General features: G+C 41.6%; 1 protein-coding gene across 1 annotated transcript in view; it reads left to right on the forward strand.

Annotated features, from left to right (window-relative positions):
• Positions 1–20,053: 20,053 nt before the first annotated feature.
• FAM110B (family with sequence similarity 110 member B) overlaps positions 20,054–20,923 on the forward strand; it is a 120,866-nt gene continuing 119,996 nt past the window's right edge. The window contains exon 1 of the mRNA XM_054708694.1: positions 20,054–20,335. The gene's annotated coding sequence lies outside the window, so the exon portion shown is untranslated. The remainder of the gene's footprint in view (positions 20,336–20,923) is intronic.

Below are 20,923 nucleotides of genomic sequence, written 5' to 3' on the forward strand. Positions count from 1 at the left end.
ACTGTGGAGAAGCAACTCAATTGTTCCTTAATGGGCATGATCAATCATCCCAGCCAATATACTAACCACCTTCTTGTCTGTTGGTTCACTGGCTAGAGCCGTGGTCGGCAAACTGCGGCTCTCGAGCCACGTGCGACTCTTTGGCCCCTTGAGTGTGGCTCTTCCACAAAATACCACGGCCTGGGCGAGTCTATTTTGAAGAAGTGGTGTTAGAAGAAGTTTAAGTTTAAAAAATTTGGCTCTCAAAAGAAACTTCAATCGTTGTACTGTTGATATTTGGCTGGGCTAGAGGATCCCAAAGTGGCCAGGTGACAGTCTCAACTTCCATCTTAATGGTCATTGTTGTTTCCCCTGGTGAAAAGATTCCTCCCTTTGGAATTAAGATCTCCAGGTAAACAAAGACTAAAGTTGCAGAAACGGAAAGCACGAATTTTTCTCATGGATCAACAGAAGTCAGCGGACCTTCCCCATTCCTGATTCCTGGGTGTGGGAGAAACTGATTTAGAGTGTATGCTGTGCCTGCAGAAAGCGGCCAGCTCCCCAGCGTGCTGCCACCTAACTGATGCTATGAGTCTTCAAAAGGTCCCTCTACCAGTTGGCTCAGGATAGTGGGGAACATGGGAAGACCAGTAAATTCCATGAGCCTGGGCCCATTTCTATATATATATATATATATATATATATATATATATATATATATATATATATACTAGGTATAGCCTGGCATAGACAAATTTTTATTTCTAATTTATCACTTCGTTTAGATTAACCTCTAGACCCACTTAGATCACCCTAAATGTTATAAGGTTTACGAGCAGTTTAACAGAAAGGCTGAGGCTTAACTAGTTAAACTTTCTTCCATACCTATGCCAACCTTGACTTTGACAATTGCCAGACCTGTCTTTTCAAGGAAAAGCCCGGGATGATCTGCAGAACCAGGGGATTAATCCAACTCATGCCAGCCGGGGCTGGATGAAGTAGCCTGGAGGCCCCTTTACTGACCTCCCCATGAATATTCTCATTATACCCTCAATATAGTACTAAATTCGCCACCCACAGGCAGACATTTACCACCATTTTTGAACATGCAATGTATGTGTAGGCGTGTTTGCTAACTGTGCAGGCACGGGGATGTCCCCACCTATACATGTGATGATGAAGCTCACCTGGAAGTTTCTGCATGATCTCCCTTTGTTTGGAGATGCACTGCTCTGAGAGAGATCCCCAGTGTGTTCCTTGCTTGCTGGCTTGCAGTAAAGTTCCTTCTCATAAAATCTCCTCGGAGTTACCATTAGGCTGGCAACTAGTGAGTAATTGGACCCAGTTCCATCTGGTAACAGTTGCTACCCTGCATTTTCTAGGGAGTGAGTCCCTTGTTCAAAAGCAATGATGTATGGAATACCATGATGGTGAATAAGACATTCTATAGGTCCATGGATCATGGTTTTGACAGAAGCACTGTGTACAGGGAAGACAAATCCACATCCAGAGTAATAAACTGTTGATGTGAAAACAAAACACTACCCCTTCCATGTTAGAAGTAGTTCAAAGTAGTCACCCTGCCACCAGGTAACTGACTGATCACTTTGGAGAATGGTGCCATAGCCGGTCTTGCGGTTTAGAAATCTGACCTTTCATATCACTGGTCATGCAGTTAGACCCTCTTACCTTTCCTTCCTAAAGCTAACATCCAGGCCTTGATAGTATTTCAGCTCCAGGCTCAGAAAAGCAGCAAAGCCGGATGGGTGATGCCAGGCCAGCTGCATGAACTAATGACCTCCTCCCCTCTTGCTGACCAATCAGCGGAGACCACAACCCTGAAAGGCCCCACCAAGAAAACGGATGAATATTCTATTAAAACCCTCCCCTGGGACCATCCGCTAAGGTCTCCACCCTTAAAAGCCCTTAGGACTAAGGACCCCCTAGCCTTTCCCCTCCCCTCCCCCCTCTTTTCCTCCTGGGTGCATTCTCCTTACCTCTCTTTCACCTAATCTCCACGGGCCCTTCTTTTGCCTCTGTAACCTGTTTCCTGAGCCCATTTCTTCTCCCACTCACTTCTTCCACTTCTGCGATTTTCTAAATAAATGTTCTCTTATAGTTTGAGTCTTGGCTCTGAATTTTTTCCTACCAGAACTCAAGTACCAAGATTGCTGAACCAAAGGTCTGACCCCAAAGATCTAACATGTGGTGCCGTTCTCCCCGCCATCAGCAAAGCTTAAAAGGAAAGAGGTAATGATCATTCTTCTCAAACTAGCCTAGCTGGGGCTCGGGGAAGGGTTATTATTGGAGTGGGACCAAAAGAAAAGTTTAAAAAATGAGATGATAAAGAGTCTTAGAAAAATATGTAGAGAATTAAGAGATGAGAAAATGGGGGAGGCACATTCTAGGCAAGGAGCAATAGGATGATAGGTATCTAGTTTAAGAAATATGAGAGTATGTACGATGGCTGAAACCATCAGCGTGGTGAATAAGGCCCAGGACAAGGTCATCTCAGGAAAGCTCAGCCCCTACGGAAGAAATAGCTTTTTTCATCAAACCCTGGGAGATTCTAGTGCACGCACTGGGGCTCACGTATACAAGCAGCCTCTGCTCTTTGAAAGTTTGCTTTTACGAAAGACCTACATTACTTGGTACCTAACCTAACTTTGTACACCTCCTAACCAGTGGCAAGTGTTTGCTAACCAAAATAAATTTGAAGAGAATATTCACTTTTACAAAAAACAACAACAACGCAAAATGGAAAAATCACGTTGTATTTCTTTTGCAGTGAGCAAAAGAGGCAGCGCCCACCTGGACAGCGAGAGGCCCGCCAGGCCCCTTCCTGAAAACTCCACTCAGCATCTCAGCACCGAGCCGCCAGGGCTTGGAACCGTAGCTGTGAGCAGCTGTGCTTTATCTTGATTTAGTTTGTGCAGCTGTTAGCAAGATGTGTCCTAAGGTAATCGCTTCTTCTCTTTACACCATTGCTGCTTAAGAAGGGTTTCAGAGGAACACTCTACTTTCAGGTAAGGAGAGAAACCTATATTCTGGTACTAACTGTTCTATAGTTCCTAGTTGTTGTCCTCAGACAATTAATTCATTTCACTCTCTCAGCCCATGTTCCTCCTATGAACAGCACTTTCAAGGTTGTTTAGAGGACTATGTAAAATTGAATTCCATGCCCTCTCATATTAATAACTCACAAATGGCACTTATTATTATAATAATTATTCATAATAGCAACTGGAAGAATTGTATAGTTATGTAAATTTGTGAATCTCTCCCCCAAAACTGGTACTTAATGAATATTACCCTGAATTAGGATTTTGAGTAGATTCTACTTTGAGCTTATTCTTGCTTTGCTTGGTCTTATTCAAAATGTTAGCAATAGTTTCCATGAAAAATAGAATACATTTTTATTAAATTTACAAAATGACATCAAGCTGAGAGCAAAAGTATATTTGAAGCCAATTAAAATTCAAAAAGAAAGCAAATGGTGGCAGGTTAGGCCATCAGGCACAATTAGCAAATTAGGGGGGGAACGTCAATGAATAAACTTACATGAACTTTCTTCCTGTTCTTCAAAGATGCCAAGTTAATTCTTGCATTAAGGCCATTGCACTAGTTTCTTCCTTGCCAGAAATGTTCCACTCACTTGGCTGGCTCCACTGTGTCCTGCAGATCTCAACTCAAGAATCACCTTTTTCTAAAGGCTTCCTTGAGCACCCCATCTTAGCACCATCCTCCTAACCAGCAGCAAGTGTCATTGCCTTCAGAGTCTAACAAGTTTCCATTTTCCTGATTATGAATGAGGATGAACATATTTTTATATGTTTAATGCTTCCTGCGCATTTAATTATCTTCTTTTGTGAATCCTGTTCAAGATTTTTCTTTGTTGTCTGTGAATTCTTCACATATTTCACATAGGCGCTTTTTGTCAATCATCTGTATTGGAAAGTATTCCGCTTTGTGGTTTTTCTTTTAATGAACAGAATTTCCTAATTTCATGTAGTCCATTTTGTCAATCATTTACTTTATGTTTTAATTACTGTAGCTTTATAACAAGCCCTGGCATAACACAGTAGTAAAATTCCTCCAACTTTATTATTATTTTTCAAGGTAGTTGAATAAAATTGTTGAAATGTTATTTGTTTCCTTTATGCATATTTTATCCAATAGTTTTTAAGTGACTGTTGACCTTGAACAAATAGCCAGATATTTTCCAGCAAAATGGGCCTATGCAGGAAGAACAAATAATTTAAATTTGAGACATGCAGTCTAATGGCAAACCACCTGCCAAGTCCGGAGAAACAAAGGAAAGGTACACCCTTTTATAGATTTAGGACGGGCTGTTGTAAACAAAGAGGCCATTGGAGGAAACTGGAAGTTCGAAGTATAGTAACTTTTCATTGGCTGAGTCATGACAGTCTCCCTGGGCTGAGCTGGGAGGAATCTTTTCTTCCTCCTGCTTAGGCGGTGACATAGTATCACATCCTGTCAGATATGCAATGTTATGTCTCTTCCTTTTGGGGTCAGCAATGTGTTGAGTGCGAGGTGCATGAGTTTTCTCTTCTAGCCTCCAGAATCCAAGGATCAACATTTTTTAGTAGGAAAATGATATACAAATTTTGAAAATTTCACTTCTTCCTCTGTTCTCTTCTGTTAATTAAATTGGAATCTTTGCTGACCCCAAAATAGGATCAACAGCATTTCTGTTATACTTTGGCCTATAATCAATTACATCAGGCATTTGAGAGAGTTTTAACTCACTTAGTAGACATAGCACACTGTTTTAACATTAGAGAATATTATGGCCCTCTGCTTTTAATAGATGGTCTTAATTACCCAGAACTAATTGTTTCCTAACTTGGTTTTGAAGTATTTTCTTCTTAAATCCATGAACTTCTTCCTGATAGTAAAATAGAATATTTTCTATTTCTAATTGATGATATTGTTATGCCTAGTCCTTTACAGAAATGCAGAACAATCAATCAGACTGCTGTCTGCCCCATCACAAAACTCTCATAAAGTTTAAGAGTTTTATCTCTTCTCAGTTCTCACACGACCTATTTCCAACTCCCTTAAAAATCATCTTTGCTTTCTTGAAAATGTCTTCCTTCTAATATTGACATCCTTTTATAAAAGCAACATTACACGGAACTTAGAACTTATGCTTATAGTTATTTGAGTAAATAACTTCTAATGTCTCAACTTGCTTTGTGAATTCTATGAGTCTATTTACATACAGTCACACAAATGTTATCTTTAGCATACAGATGTTTTAGATTCTCTGATACATCACATTGATTGTAAATGACTGGAAGGCTTTGGCTGTTATTTGGTGAAGCATCAATGATACTTCATACTATTACTGCCATCCAAGCAAGCTTATAAATACCTGGAAATTCTCTTATAGAAAATATTTTTCTTGGATTCTCTTTTGAGAGTTTTGAAACTTTTCTTATCACTGCAGAATAAAGAAATCCAACTAAATTCAAAGGAACAGAAGCTGGAAACTTGCAGGCATATTTGTGGCTGGAGTGATTCCACTACTTGTACATTATGTGGTTGGCCTCAATGTGTGGAAAAATACAGTAAGTCCTTCATCATACAGGGTGTAGTTATGGTATCGTGTAACTTACATGGTTGATTTTTTTGCAAATATTTTATCATAAATACACAATATGCTGAAATATTTCCTGAATAATTAATGTCTATCTGCTTCAAGAGGTTTTTATTTATAAAAGCTCTCTTAAAGAACTTATATTTCTACATTCTACTAAAAACGTTCCAACCCAACAAATGTGGAAAATGCCTTTAAGTTTATTGAAGTCATTTATTCATGGGATTATATGAAATAAGTCAGACCTGCCAATCAGGAAAGACAAAGAGGAGGAATTCTGAGTTATTAGTGTATCAGATTTGCTTATGACAAAAAAATTTACAACTTTCCTACATGACACAATTCTTCTACTCCTATTGAGGGTGGGTTAAATTAATATGTGCACTGCATCAGAGTTTATGCCCCACAAATGAAGTTCCTTTTTAACAACTATTTCCCAGAAATCATTAAACTACACTGAGTGGCCAGATTATTACGATCTCTGAACACATAATAATCTGGCCACTCAGTATATATATATAATAGAGGCCCGGTGCATGAATTTGTGCATGGGTGGGGTCTGGCCAGAATGGCCAGGGGGAGGGGACATGGGTGGTTGGCCGGCCTGCCTGCTGGTCAAACTGGTCGAGGGGACAATTTGCATATTAGCCTTTTATTATATAGGATATACACTGAGTGGCCAGATTATTATGCGCTCAGAGATAATAATAATCTGGCCATTCAGTGTATTTGATTTTGTTTATGTTGCTTTTGTTGCTGGTCTCATCAATTTCACTAATAAGAAAAAGAAATACTTCTTTTTGTATTTAGTTTTGAGGGTTGTAAGTATCTGCTGCTTTATTTTTCTTTGGAATCTTGAGAATTCATAGGGACACATTATTTTGCTATATCTGTAATATTCAGAAATTAAGATGATTTCAAAAATATACTCACATTTATGTACAATTTCAAACATCTGTTTTATCTAAAAATATGTTGAACATTAAGTCATATAACTATGCTTTATATTACTGTATACCTCAATTATCCCCATCCTAATTTGTATATTAAAGTCTTATTTTATTATTTAACTATGCCCATCAACACTATTCAACAATAGTATTCTATATTAAAGTTAGAAATAAATGACCAGTGACTCTCTTAGTACCATCTAGAATTTTTGAAACACTGTTTAGATGCAATCATCCATCAGGCTGGTTTGCTATTGGCCATTCATTGATGTTTCTTACTTTTGTCATTTCTGAACTTGTCTTCCTCTCTAAAATATTTGTCTGCCATTTACTCTTACAAGTAGTTATATTTTTCTGAAGTTGGCCTTATTTTATTTACAATTGTAATTTTTCAATCAGAAAAACCTTACCCTCTCCTGTTTAATCTTCCCATTACATAAGGTCCTATTAAAACTTAATTTCCTTAAGGAAACTTTCATAATCGTTTTCCATCTGATGTCGCTATATGGCATCTGTTTGCTACTTATTTGAAATTGATTTTGCAATATATTTATTTGACCTTGTTCATCTGTTCAGTTTTTTTAATGGGTGTATTCTGTTTCTAAAATAAATAGAAAATCACTCATGGATAGAAATCACATTTTGTCATTTATTTATGACTTCACCCAGCCCTCTACATCCTATGCAGAATGAATGTTCTACAATTTAGTGAGTAGATCACTAGAAAAATCTCTCATTATGACAGGACAAGTTTTGAGCAGGGTGCATTGCCATAAATTATGTAATTGCTTTATTTTGTTGTGACAATAAGAGCAGAAGATTGCAACCTACATGTACCAATCTATTATTCATAAATGGTTTATCAAAATGTCCTTTTAAAATATAATAAGCTTCAGCATTTAAATAGATTTGTCCTTGCTTAAAACATTCTATCTTAAGGATAACAAAGGCTTTCTCAATGAAATTATTAATATATGTGCATATAAAAGATAGGCAGATAGATGCTAGTCTACACTTAGAAGCTTATAAATAATAGAGTTATTTACTAATTCTATGTAATAAAGAGGTAATATGCAAATTGACCATCATGCCCTCACAAGATGGCTGTCTACGACCAGGACGGCAGGGGGGTTAGTGAGGGACAACCAAACAACTGAACAGCAGGCTGCATGGGGCAACCAGGCTGGCAGAGGGGGACAGTTGGGAGTGACCAGGCCAGCAGGGGGCAGTACGGGGTGACCAGGCCAGCAGCAGGGGGGGCAGTTAGGAGTGACCAGGCCGGTAAAGAGGGAGCAGTTGGGGGTGACTTGGCTGGCAGCAGGGGGAAGTTAGGGGCAACCAGGCCAGCAGGAGGGGCAGTTAGGGGCAATGAGGCTGGCACGTAGGGGCAGTGAGGGGCGATCGAGCTGGCAGGGGGGCCAGTTAGGGGTGACCAGGCAGGCAGGCAGGTGAGCAATTAGGAGCCAGCGGTCCAGGATTGTGTGGGCCTAAACCGGCAGTCAGACATCCCCTGAGGGGTCCCGGATTGGAGAAGGTACAGGTTGGGCAGAGGGGACCCCCCCCCATGCATGAATTTCATGCACTGGGCCTCTAGTGTCTCTATAAGTCAGAAAACATTTAGCAAAATGTTTCACAGTACACTGACAGTTACAACATTAGGTCTATTGTATGAGACAGGAAATCAGAGTGTGTGGGGTAAAAAGACAGAAAACTTTAAGAAACAATGGTTTAGCATCAGGGGTGGTGTGTGCACTTCCACAGGGGGCACCATCTGCAGCATGGGCTGTGGAGCCTGGCAATGGAGGCTGTGTGGTTTTGTATGGCAGCCAAGCAGAAACCAGAGTGCAGAGAAGAATATGATAAAATTTTAAGCTTCAGTTCCACTCCTTTCTTAAGTAGCCTTGAAACTCTTACGTTTTTCGAGTCAATCTGTTATGACTCATGATGTCCAAATGTACATGGTCCTTACCAATCACTTCATTTAGTGAACAAGGAAACTACGATAAAACAGTAAAAAGTAAACTGTCTATCGAAGATACATGTGAATGAAATATAATTAAAAGATAAAAACAAAATGTGATATAACTGGCATCTAAAATTAAGTACTTTTCACAGTCTACATTGTCTGCAAGCATTAAAAATGTGTATTGCTTTCAAATAAGTATTATGTTTCAAAATATGGAAAGATTTTGTGGTGACATCTCTGTTTCCAAAAAAAAAGCCATCATTTAGGAAAGCTAAAATTGATTACTTTATGCCAAATTAATAATATAAGAGCTTTCATAATAGCATATTAACTATATATTCTGGATTATTTCTCAGTCACATTACAGTATCATTTAGACATTATTAACCATATGAAACAATGAAAATCAAAATTTGTTACCTAACATATCACAAATATACATACAGGGTGGAGCAAAAGTAGGTTTATAGTTGTGAGTATGTGAAACACAGTTTATTCTTGAATTATTATTTATTAATCATTACATTATTTTTCATATGAACAACTGCATATATAGAAAAAAATATATATTCTTTCTAACAAATATTTTTTTAGAAATTGAGGCACAGGAAAACAAACATAATATCTGTTTTATCAACATATTACTCAGTTAAATGCATGTTAAGGAGTAGGTTGTATGTCTATAAGATGACTTTTCTATATTTATAAACCCACATGGAAATGCAACATGTCAGTTGGGCTATAGACTGGTGGGGAAAAATGTGTGTATGGGTGCATATGCACTTTAATTATCCCAATTTAATTAACTAAGAAGATAAAATATATACTGTATGTATAACCACCTAGATGAAGCTACAGATAGCCTAGGCCATATAGGAAAACATCTCTCAGGATTTTAAAAGACAGTACTTCTTCTACCTATGCTCTATTATATTTGGGGCTCACATCTTCATTCTGAAAGAAATAAAATTATGATTTAAGAAAATACTGTAGAAACAATTTTTTATCACGTGACTATTCTTGGATCCCTTGTTGAATATTAGTGGATTATATCAGCATGAGTTTATTTCTGTACTCTCAGTTCTGCTCCCTTATCTATATGTCTGTTTTTATGCCAGTACCATAGTGTTTGGATTACTATAGCTTTATATATAATTTAAAACAAGAAAGCATGGTGTCTCTAACTTTGTTTTTCTTAGGATTGCTTTGGTTATTCTGAGTATTTTGTGGTTCCAAATGAATTTTAAGATACTGTAGAAAACACTGTCTCTTCAATAAATGGTGCTTGGAATATTACATATTCACACACACACACACACACACACACACACACACACACACACACACAATCCCCACTCACTCAAAATGAACTAAAAACTTAAATGCAAGGCCTAAAACTATAAACTCCTATAAGAAAACATAAGAAAAAGTTCCTTGACATTGGTCTTGGCAATTATTTTTTTGGATGTGTCACCTAAAACACAAGCAATAAGATAAAAATAAGTGAAATCACATAAAACTAAAATCTTCTTTAGAGCAAAAGAAATGATCAACAAAATGAAAAGGCAACCTATGCATAGGAGAAAATATTTTCAAACCACATGACAAATAAGAGGTTAATATCTAGAATGTATAAGAAATTCACACAATTCAACAACAACCACAAAACCCCTACAAATAATCCAATTAAAACATGGGCAAGGCATCTGAAAAGACATTTTTAAGTATGTCAGACAGAGAAAAACAAATACTGTATGATCTCACTTACATGTGGAATCTAAAACAAAAACAAAAACTCATAGTAACAGAGAACAGATTGATGATTGTGGGGGTTAGGTGAATAGGGTAAAAGGTCAGAATTCTAGTTAGAAGATAAATAAATTATAGGGTACATTATAATGCACATCATGTTAACTGTAGTTAACAATGTTTTATATTTAAAAGGTGTTAGGAGAGGATCTTAAGAGTTCTCATCACAACAAAAAAAAACCTGTAAGTATGGAGGTGATGGATGTTAATTAAATGTAGTAATCATTTACAGTCTATACATATATCAAATTGTGTTGTACCCCTTAGATTTATACAATGTCATATATCAACTAGAGGCCTGATGCACGAAATTCTGCACAGGGGGGAGGGGTCCCTCAGCCCGCCCTGCAACTCTCTCAATCCAAGACCTTTTGGGGGATGTCCGACTGCCAGTTTAGGCCCTATCCCTGTGATTGGGCCTAAATTGGCAGTCGTACATCACTCTTACAATCTGGGACCGTTGGCTCCTAACCCCTCTGCCTGCCTGCCTGACTGCCCCTAACTGCTCACCTGCCTGCCTGATCACCCCTAACCACCTCTGCCTCGGCTCCTGCCACCGTGGCTTCGTCCAGAAGGTTGTTGGGCTATCTGGTCTAATTAGCATATTACAATTTTATTATTACAGATTACATTAAAATAAAATAGTCCGGGGGAGAAAATACAGGCAATGCCATATGCTCCTGGGGGAGAAAGTAGAGTCAGCTGTCAGACTTGCCCAAAGAACATCTTTCCCCTCTAGGTTTCCAGTATTCTGCAAGGCCCATTTTCCTATGGTTCCCCCACCTCCTCCACAGCCCTGCCTGAGTGATTCCCATCTTGTTTGGTAAAAGAATTACCATCACAACTCTATTTTCTCAAATACAATAATTGCCTTTAGAGAAAAATAACACCTTATTCATAGGCGGTTATATGAGTTTATAAATCTTTTTGAATCCAAGGAAAAGTGAGATCCTCCTGTAATCCCCCTTCTCATTCTCTCCTGGGTTCTGCTGTGTATTTGCAGGTGGGAAGGTGATTTGGTGGCTGTTGGTAGCTGTGTTCAGATTCTGGGCTTTTTCAGGATGATAGCACTTCCTGGCACTCAGGACTGGGTCACACAGGAAATGCTGCAGTGTGGAGATATTATGCCAGTTGCTAGGGGTGCGAGGTCAGTGAATATAAAGTGACATCATAATTAAGCCACTAGCACAACTTGTATTTATCTCAGTGAGCATCTGATGAAATTTTGTCAGCTGCTCTGAGTTCGCTAAGTAATGTGGGAAATTTCAAAAGGGTTAGCTACTTCCCTTGTTCCCATATAGCTTACTGTCTAGGGACATTAAGGAGGAACCACCCAAATACCATTAATTGAGCAGGACAATTTATTAGTGCAGTGAGGTTTGTGTTCTGAGAAATATGAGATCCAATCAAATGTAACATGGGAAGACCTTCTAAGAACAGCATAATTAAGATGTTTGCTAAGTGTTTGGGAACCCAGCCAACCCAAAATTCACAAGAGATTATTATGCTTTATGATTATGAGAAAACTGTGCCAGTGTTTAAATGCTCTACTTACTACTTTGGATAGAACTCTCAACTAACAATTAGGAAGTAGAGGCTGTCGGAGGAAGATGTGCATTTGCAAAAACGCCATAATTACACAATGACATTTTTGTAGCCCGTGCTGATGATGTATGCAGCCATACTTCTGTTCCATCAGAAACGCCAAAATGGCAACATATGCTGATCTTTTCTCCCCCAAAGATTTCAGCTGTGAGTTAGTCTTCCTGTATTTTCTCAGCAGAGTTTGAAGGAAGCTTTTTGGGTTGGGTAGAATGGTGAGCTGGGGCGTAGCGACACTCTCTCCCTCGCCCCATTCAGTTTTTTCAACCTCCCTCCCTCAGTTTCTCTCACTCATTTGTCTTCTATGACAAACTGGCTGGGATTCTGCAAATGTGGATGTTCTCAAAGGATATCTACTGCAAAGTCTTGGCTGTTGGTGGTTAGACTCACTAGTAGAAAATTAAGGCTATGTGTGATTTATCTATATATACAAAGGCTAATATGCAAAGTGTCCCCTTAGGAGTTCAACTGGGAGACTGGGAGTTTGATCACTCACTATGACATGCGCTGACCACCAGGGGGTGGCATGGAATGAAGGAAGGCCCTGGCCAGCAGCTGGAAGGCCCCCATTGGCCCTGATCACCAGCCAGGTCTAGAGACCCTACCCGTGCAAGAATTTCATGCACCGGGCCTCTAGTGAGTAAATAAAACAAGTGAGAGTCATTAAACTACTGCTCAAAAGTTTATTTTTTTTTTACTCATAGGAGAGGTAATAAAGAATACATTTGACTGGCTGTGTGATCACACAACGAACTGGGAAAGCTTTTGTCCTAAGTGCAGGTAGGATGGGAATGACTAGATGCAGGAGTGAAAACACTGACCATGAGAGATTTGGTGACAGAATGAATGAGGGAGGAATGAGTGGGTGAAGGAGCTAAAATTCACGTCTATACCAAAATCACTGTGACATTTTGTTAAAATTTCCAATAATCTGCAGGTGATTTCTACAAATGTTAAAAATAACCATTGCTCATCTTTTAGATTAATAACAAGTGACTGACAAAATAGAATGTCTACATGCAATTCTGAATATATCTTTACCAGACATTTAGAAACTGTGATATACACTTGAAAAAGGATTCAGAAAAAACAACAACCCACCTTGAACCCTAAAAGCTCATAAATCTGTGAACCCACCTTAAATGTGCTTTAAATATAGGAAAATGGTTACTATGGACCAGTACCCTCTGTGGCTCAGAAACCCACTATTCCCTGACTCTTCCTCTTATCCTTGTTCTCTCCTGCTTATTATCTATTTTGTTCATTAGTATCTCTAGTCTGTCATGATAGGAAGGAGGACAAAAGTTCAAATTAGTTCACTTTTCTAGCTATTATGATCTGGCTTAATAGTTGATTAGGAAGAGGTTTTAATGAAATTCGAGATTTCGGTTATTCATGCAACCTCTGATTGTTGAGTCCAGGAAAAAATGAGAATTAGTGAGCTCTGCACAAAGTAGATGGATTATATTTCTCTTAGTAAGTAGCTTAGGTTTACCTTGTCATAAATAGTTTAACAAGGCTCCACATATTTCGTACATTATTTCACTGTCTCTGTGAATTCCGAAGGCATATATAGTCACTTAATATTCCACATACTATGCAAGCAAATTCTGACAACTTAATCCTTTTGGAAGAGTTGAAAATCTGGAAGTAACTGAAAGTTCTGAGCCAAAATAAAAGGGAGAGCTCCTGTGTTTATTTTATAACAGCAGACACAGCATCTCAGTTCTGAATCAGAGATCAGTTTTATAGGTGGCAAGGACCTGGACAGTTCTTCCCCCCGCTGCACAATTAACTTGTTATAGGCAATATTTGGCAATCTAGGGCCTCAGGAAATTTTACATTGTGTTCAGTGTCAATAACAGAATAGGAAATCAATTCAGCTCGGCTTAGTTCAATTAAACAAATAGCACCTGTGTACCCTCCAGGGTCTCAGGTCTTGGGGAGCAGTCCTTGTTATTCCTTGTAATTCATCAGTTCCCCTCACTGTTTCCAACTCCTTTATCTGTGCTCTATGGTAGCATTTCCTGCTCCTGCTAAAGTCTGGGTGTACTCACCTCTCTTTGTTTGTCTTTTTAGCTTCTCTAGCACGTTTATACAGTTCCCTGTATTCTTGTCCTGTTCCCTGCCCGGATCCTGACAGATGTGTGAGGGGGGATAGCAATACCATCAGTTAACCATGGGTGGTGGTCATGAGAACTAGGGGCCTAGGAGATAGCCAAGTAGAGTCAAGTAGATAAAATATATTTTTTTGTTTTTCATTTCCAATCCCTTGCAGTCTGTTAATTACATACATACTATACTGTACAACATAATGTCCCAGCAATGTCAAATTGCTATAAACATTTCTATACATAGGTTTTCACTTTCTAGACTCATGTCCTAGAGCAGTAACAAACAATTCACATACCATTGCTGGTCCACAGAGAGCCCTTCAAATAGCACTAGTCTAGTTGAGGGCTAGAAAGAAAAACAAAAAAAACTTCTTTGCAATAGAAGGTGGGAGTTAGAGATCCAACTTCTAGAGGCCCTTGCATATCTGTGGCAGCTGGAGACATGGAATTAGAGAAAAGCTTACAGAGAGAGTGCATGGGCAGAAATGGAAGCAGGCTGAGGGCAGAATGTTAGCGAGCACTGTACTGTGGCTAATAGCGAGCAGACAGTCTGAGAGAAACAGTAAGTGAAGGTAGAAAACATAGAGGCCAGAGGAGGAGAGAGCAGCATAAGCTCCGAATTTGGGTCCATTGAGGTGGGCACCTTGCCCTGCATGCCTTAAAGAGGCACTCAGAACACTCTGCTGATTTAGGCAGGCTGCAACTGACTAAATGTTTGTGTGTCCCAAAATCATGCATTGAAATCCTACCCTTAAAGTGATGTTATTAGTAGGTTAACACTTTGGAGGGGATTAGGTATGAGGGTGGAGCCCTCATGAATAGGATTAGTGCACACATAAAAGGGATTCTCAGGGAGCTCCCTGCTCCCTTCCGCTTTCTTCCATGTAAACACGCAGTGAGAAGATGGCTGTCTATGATCAACCAAGAAACAGGCTCTCAGCAGACATGGAATCTGCCGGCACCTTGATCTTGGACTTCCAAGCCATCAAATATATGTTGCTTGTAAGCCACCTGGCCTGTGGTATTTTTATTATCATCGCTCAAACTAAGACACAGGTACATAAATGTATTACATGTTTTAGAAAGAATTATATCAAAACAGTTAACATAAAGGAGTTGGAGTAATTTATTTGAAAACTTTAGTCACAGAGGACACTGCCTTCCTTGACAATACAGACAATATTGTGAGGCATGCATGTCATCTAACAGGACTTTCTGCTGTGATGGAAGTGGTTTCCTATTTGCGCCATCTAACAGGGATTAGCCGCATGTGGCTAGGGACTATCTTATTGGATAGACCAGTGGTCGGCAAACGCATTAGTCCACAGAGCCAAATATCAACAGTACAATGATTGAAATTTCTTTTGAGAGCCAAATATTTTAAACTTAAACTTCTTCTAATGCCACTTCTTCAAAATAGACTTGCCCAGGCCGTGGTATTTTGTGGAAGAGCCACACTCAAGGGGCCAAAGAGCCACATGTGGCTCGAGAACCGCGGTTTGCCGACCACGGGGATAGATGATTCCTATGACTCACAGGCAAGTTTGGTTTCGAATAAAAGATATATAGCCTTTGGGGTTACATGGATCAGCCTTTAATCCTCTAATTACTAAGTCTATGACCTTAGATTGTCACTCACCTTCCCTAGACCTGAGCTTCTTGTTCATAAAATGAGGGTCATAATATTTATGTTTAGAGTCATTGCGATGACTAAAAATTGGGCGAATAAATTGCCTAACACAGACCAGTAAATGATAGCTATTACTTAATATTATATGATGTAGGTCAGTATTCATGAACATAATTCAATTGTTTTGATTCCTCTAATCATCACCATGAATATGTAATAAATTATGAAATATGCAAGAAGAGATAACCCTTGGGGGGCTGTAGCCTCCGATGCAGTAGCTTCTGGGTGGCTTCCCCTAGTAACTTACAATGTTTTTCTAGTTAGTGATTCTCTTATCTTGGCCTTGCTGTGCGCTGTCCTTTCTCGGTGTAATTGTTTCTGGCAAATCCTCCCCCTCCCCTTAAGGAGCATTCTGCAAAGCTTTTTCTATAACCTCGGAAGAAAAGAAGGCTGTTCAGAGAAATGACACATTGCGCTTGTTCAATCACTAACTGTACTTTCACGTGCCCTTCTAAGTCCAATGGAGTCTGTTGGGAGGGTTTCTCAAGCCTTTTCCTGTGGAAATAAAAGCACAAACTTTATTCACCTTAACCCTGGTTGATGATCACAATATATGGGTGGAGCTTTAAAAAAAATACAAGTGTGTCCTTTCTCCCCTCACCCTGGAGACCTGGCGTTAAGAGCACTCCAGGCAATTCCATTTCATGGCTTGAGAACCACTGGTGAATGCCATGTTCCCAGGGTGAGTTCTAGGTAGGTGGAGTCTGAGCCTGGGTCAACCGAAAGTCTGCTGCTGTACCATGCTTGGGTAAGGCAATGATACAGATATCACAGGGATCCAGCACACGGATGTTGGGGAACTCTGGATATGTGACTAGCATTTTCCCTGGGGAATCATAGGCAGTCATTGGAACAAGTGGCACTCAGAGCTGGGCTTAGAGTCCAGAACTAATTTTTCTTTTCTTGTCCTCCTAGGCTACCCTGTCATGTTTCTGGAGATGGTTCTCTATTATTATACTATTCTTGGTGAGGCTCAAAATTTTTATGATATATTATTATTCAGCTCATGGTCTTTTTTTTTAAAGATATTTTTATTGAATGTTTTAGAGGATGGGAGAAAATCATCAGTGTGAGAGCAAAACATCAATCAGCTGTCAGCTCATGGCCTTTAAAAAAAAAATCCTCATGGAGGATATGTTTCTACCGATTTTCAGAGAGAGAGGAAGGGAGAGAGAGAAACATTGATATGAGAAACATCAATCTGTTGCCTCCTGTACACACCCAGAATGGGCATCAAATTCAATTTAGGCATATGCCCTGACCAGGAATGGAATCCAAAACCTTTTTGATCCTCCAACCAACTGAGCCAGACAGCCAGAGCTCATGGGCTTTTTTATACATGAAATTTCACTAGTTGTTGACACAACTAGGTGCATACCTATCTCTATATATAAAAGGCTAGTATGCAAAGTGTCTCCTTGGGAGTTCGACCAGGAGACCAGGGGTTTGATCGCTTGCTATGATGTGCGCTGACCACCAAGGGCTGGTGCGGAATGAAGGAAGGCCCCGGCCAGCAGCTGGAAGGCCCCGATCGGCCCTGACCTCCGGCCAGGCCTAGGGACCCTACCCATGCACAGATTTCTAGCCTGAAATAAGACTAGTGAAAACTGAACTGGTATCCTACTTTCCGATAAGAAACCACACCTGCAATCCAAGGCTCAGAGCAATGCCTTCATGCCCATCTGTCAGGCCCACTCCTGTGACACCAACACACCCACCATTCACAGTGACCTGTGAGTGTGATTAAGCAACATACTGAGTAGTGTATGAATGCTTGTTAGGTAACTAATCAAATATTGTTACACTAGAGGCGTGGTGCACAAAATTCGTGCACTCAGCCCGACCTGCACCTTCTCACAGTCCGGGAGCCCTCGGGGGATGTCCAACCAATGGTTTAGGCTAGCTTAGGCCCAGAGGGAGCGGGCCTAAGCCAGCAGTCAGACATCCTTGGTGCTGTTGCGGAGAGGGGAGAGGCTCCTGCCACCACCACTGTGCTCACCAGCCATGAGCCCGGCTTCTGGCTGAGCGGTGCTCCACCTGTGGGAGTGCACTGACCACCAGGGGGCAGCTCCTGCGTTGAGCATCTGCCTCCTGGCGGTCAGTGCGCGTCATTGTGACCAGTTGTTTCGCTGTTCGGTCAATTTGCATATTAGCCTTTTATTATATAGGATACTGTTAGAGACAAAAATCTCTGTGAAACAAAATAATTTCAAGCATAGGCCAATGGCCTACTTCTGAACAATACTCAACAAAATGAAATTCCAACATAACAAACCAATTTCAACAATTCCTGTAAGTCTGGACATACAATTTTTAGTTCAGAGAAGAGGAAATGTCCTGTATCAGCAAATATTGGGGACTGGAGTAATTGATAAGATAAAAAAAATTACTAGGATGTTCTAGTTTAGGCATTTTGTTGTTCTCTCTCTGGTTCTCTAACCACATCTTTTATTAATTTGGGGTTTTGGCAAAGGCAATGTGAAAATGTTAACTCTACACTGCGTAATAGTAAAACCCTAAACGAGAACTGTAATCCTATTAAAACTTAAGGCTTTCTACTAAGTGACCTCCTTTGCACATACTTTATCATGAAGAAGTAATTTAATGATAAAAAAGCTAGAAGTCATTTCTAATTTTCAGAGCGTGGCTCATGTGGGAACCTTTTCTGATTTTACAAGGGAGTATTTTGGAAAGAAACCTAACTCAAAATAGCATGAGCTAGAAAGACAATTCATTGGTACATTCCTCAGAAGTCCAAGGGTTTGACTGGTTTCAGAGATGGCTGCCTGGAGGGGCTCATTCATGTTGTCAGGGCTCTTTCTGTCTCTATTGCTCGGTTGCCTTTCTTGTCTAGTAGGCTGCCTCCAGCTGCTGCAGGCTGACATGGCATGGTCTCAGATGCTGCCTTATCAGTTCGGAAAAAGCACATTTTCCCTGATTAGGTCAGGCCTCCCCTCACTCCCATTTTGCCCAGGACATGAGAGGCATTGTAATTGGCAGGCCTGACCCACATGCCCCTGCAATGGCCCGGGAGGTTTATCTCACCCAATAGGAGAGAGCAGTTCCCAAAAGGAAGACATTGGGGCAAAGAATTTTGAAACTAAATAGCCTACTTTGGAGTAAGAGCAGGTGCTATGGGAGTAAGAAGCTATGGGAATGATAGAAAATAACTTCGTTCTACTGTTACAGGACTTTTGGGGTTAATGGAGACCACAGCATAATCTGTGATCACATGGAATGCATTAGTATGCCAGAGGAAAGTTCCCTTTAAAACCTGTATCTTGTCACTTTCTTAAAATGATTATCTTGTAAGTGGCCAAAAATTTATTATGAAAGGCTGATTTTATTTCTTTGATAATTTCTGAACCAGAATGAAACAACAGTCAGACAATTTGAATATAGATGAACGTGCTGGGAGAATGGGATGAATGCAATTGCATTTCAAATGTACTAAAGGTATAAAAGAGATCTTTGCTAAATGTGTAAGAGGAGTAATTATGTTGTGAGTTCCTCTCATTCAGTCATTCTGATAAATATGGAGTTCATCTTTCAGATAGCAAAAACTGTAATAGAATGTGTTTCGTCTTCCTAAAATAGCAAAACCCTCTAAAAACCAACCTCGTTATTAAGCGCATCTAAAGAAAACGCATTTCCAACCCATTCATTAGGAGATGAATACTGATGCACTCCCAACTTTTATTTAATTTTGAAACATCAGCTGGCCCATACTCTAGGGGCAGTACCTCCATGGTGCTTGAGATTTGTCCCCATATTCTTCACTAGAGTGTTAAAAATGCCTTCCGAAATTAAGCCTACAAATACTGAGATGGCCCATTGGAGTATATGAAAAGTTAGTCAGCAGAAAACGTTGTCAGGGACCAAAGATCTGGATGGGATGGCTGCCTGGTGTGGTTATCACAGCCACAAAACGTGCTCTCAGTCTCTCAGTGCTACGTGGTTTGATCTGGGGCTTCCTGGCAGCTGAGATCCAGGGGATTCTTCAGAGGGTGGGAGTGGGGCTGGGGGTACAGAAGGGCTTTGGGAGTGGGGCGGGGTGGGAGTCGGGGGAGGGGTTTGGAAGTGGAAGTGGAAAGGAGGGATTTGGGTATGGGAGTGAGGGGAGGGGATGTAAATCGGGGAAGGCGCAGGGTCAGAAGCCAGGAGGCGTGGGCAGTGGGAAGTGGGAGGGGGCGGGGGCGGGATGCAGGATGGGCGGGGCGCTCCAGGGGGGCGTGCACTCTGCACGGGGACACGCGCTTTGGGCCACAGCAACTCGTTTAAGTTCCCTCCCTCGCTCCCTGGCGAAGCCGGCCTGAGTCCTCCCACTCGGTGCAGACCGAACCATCGCGGCCGCCGCTAGCCGGGGCCCTCCACGGCCGCGCGTCCTGGGCCCGCTCGGCCGGCCCGGTCCACTCTCTGCCCGTGGCCCCGCGGAGGCGGCTGCGAGGACTGGGCGACCCTTGCAGCCCGCGATCGGCCCTCCAGAAGCGCCGGCGGCCCGGATCCCAGCCCTCGCGGGCCCCGACTCTCCCTCCCCGCCATCCCTGGGAACCTGGCTCCCGGCTCGGGCTGCACCGCCCGGGACCGGGGAGCGCGGCCGAGGTAAGGCTGGGCCGGCTGCCCGGTCGGGGGGCCGCGCTGCGCCCCGATTGCGGACAATGCCGAAGCCGCAAGCTGCTGGAGAGTAGCCGGGTCCGCCCCTGCAACCGACCCACCCGGCCTGGGTCTCCGTCCTAGCCGGCCTCGGGGCTGTGCTGGCCCTGAACGGACCCCGGCCGGCTTTCTGGGCCGAGAGAGAGGCGCGGTGCCGCTGCTCTGCCTGCGCGCTTCGCTGCGCGTCCCGGGCTCAGTGGGGAGGAGGCCGGGCAGGGGCCCCGGGAACCGCGCCGGGACCAGCTGGCCGCGCCGAGGATCGGGGCCGGGCTTGCGGGGCGGAGCGGGGGGCTCCGAAAGCGCGCCCCCAGGTTGCTGCAGGAGGAGTGGGGTCGGCGACGAATGGGTCTCTGCTGGGCCACGTCTCCTGGGAAGGTCTCTAACCTCAGGCGCTAAGTACTTTGGGGGGGGGGGGGGTCAGTATCTCCTAATCGCTGGCTGGGAGTTCTTGTAAGAATGCAGATTCAGAGGCTCTGAAAGTTTGTGTTTGGTTCACCCCCCACCATCTCCAGCCTTGGTGTCAATTGTCTCTACTTT

The sequence above is a fragment of the Eptesicus fuscus genome, chromosome 19 (assembly GCF_027574615.1).
Source record: "Eptesicus fuscus isolate TK198812 chromosome 19, DD_ASM_mEF_20220401, whole genome shotgun sequence".
In the NCBI taxonomy this organism is placed as follows: domain Eukaryota; kingdom Metazoa; phylum Chordata; class Mammalia; order Chiroptera; family Vespertilionidae; genus Eptesicus; species Eptesicus fuscus.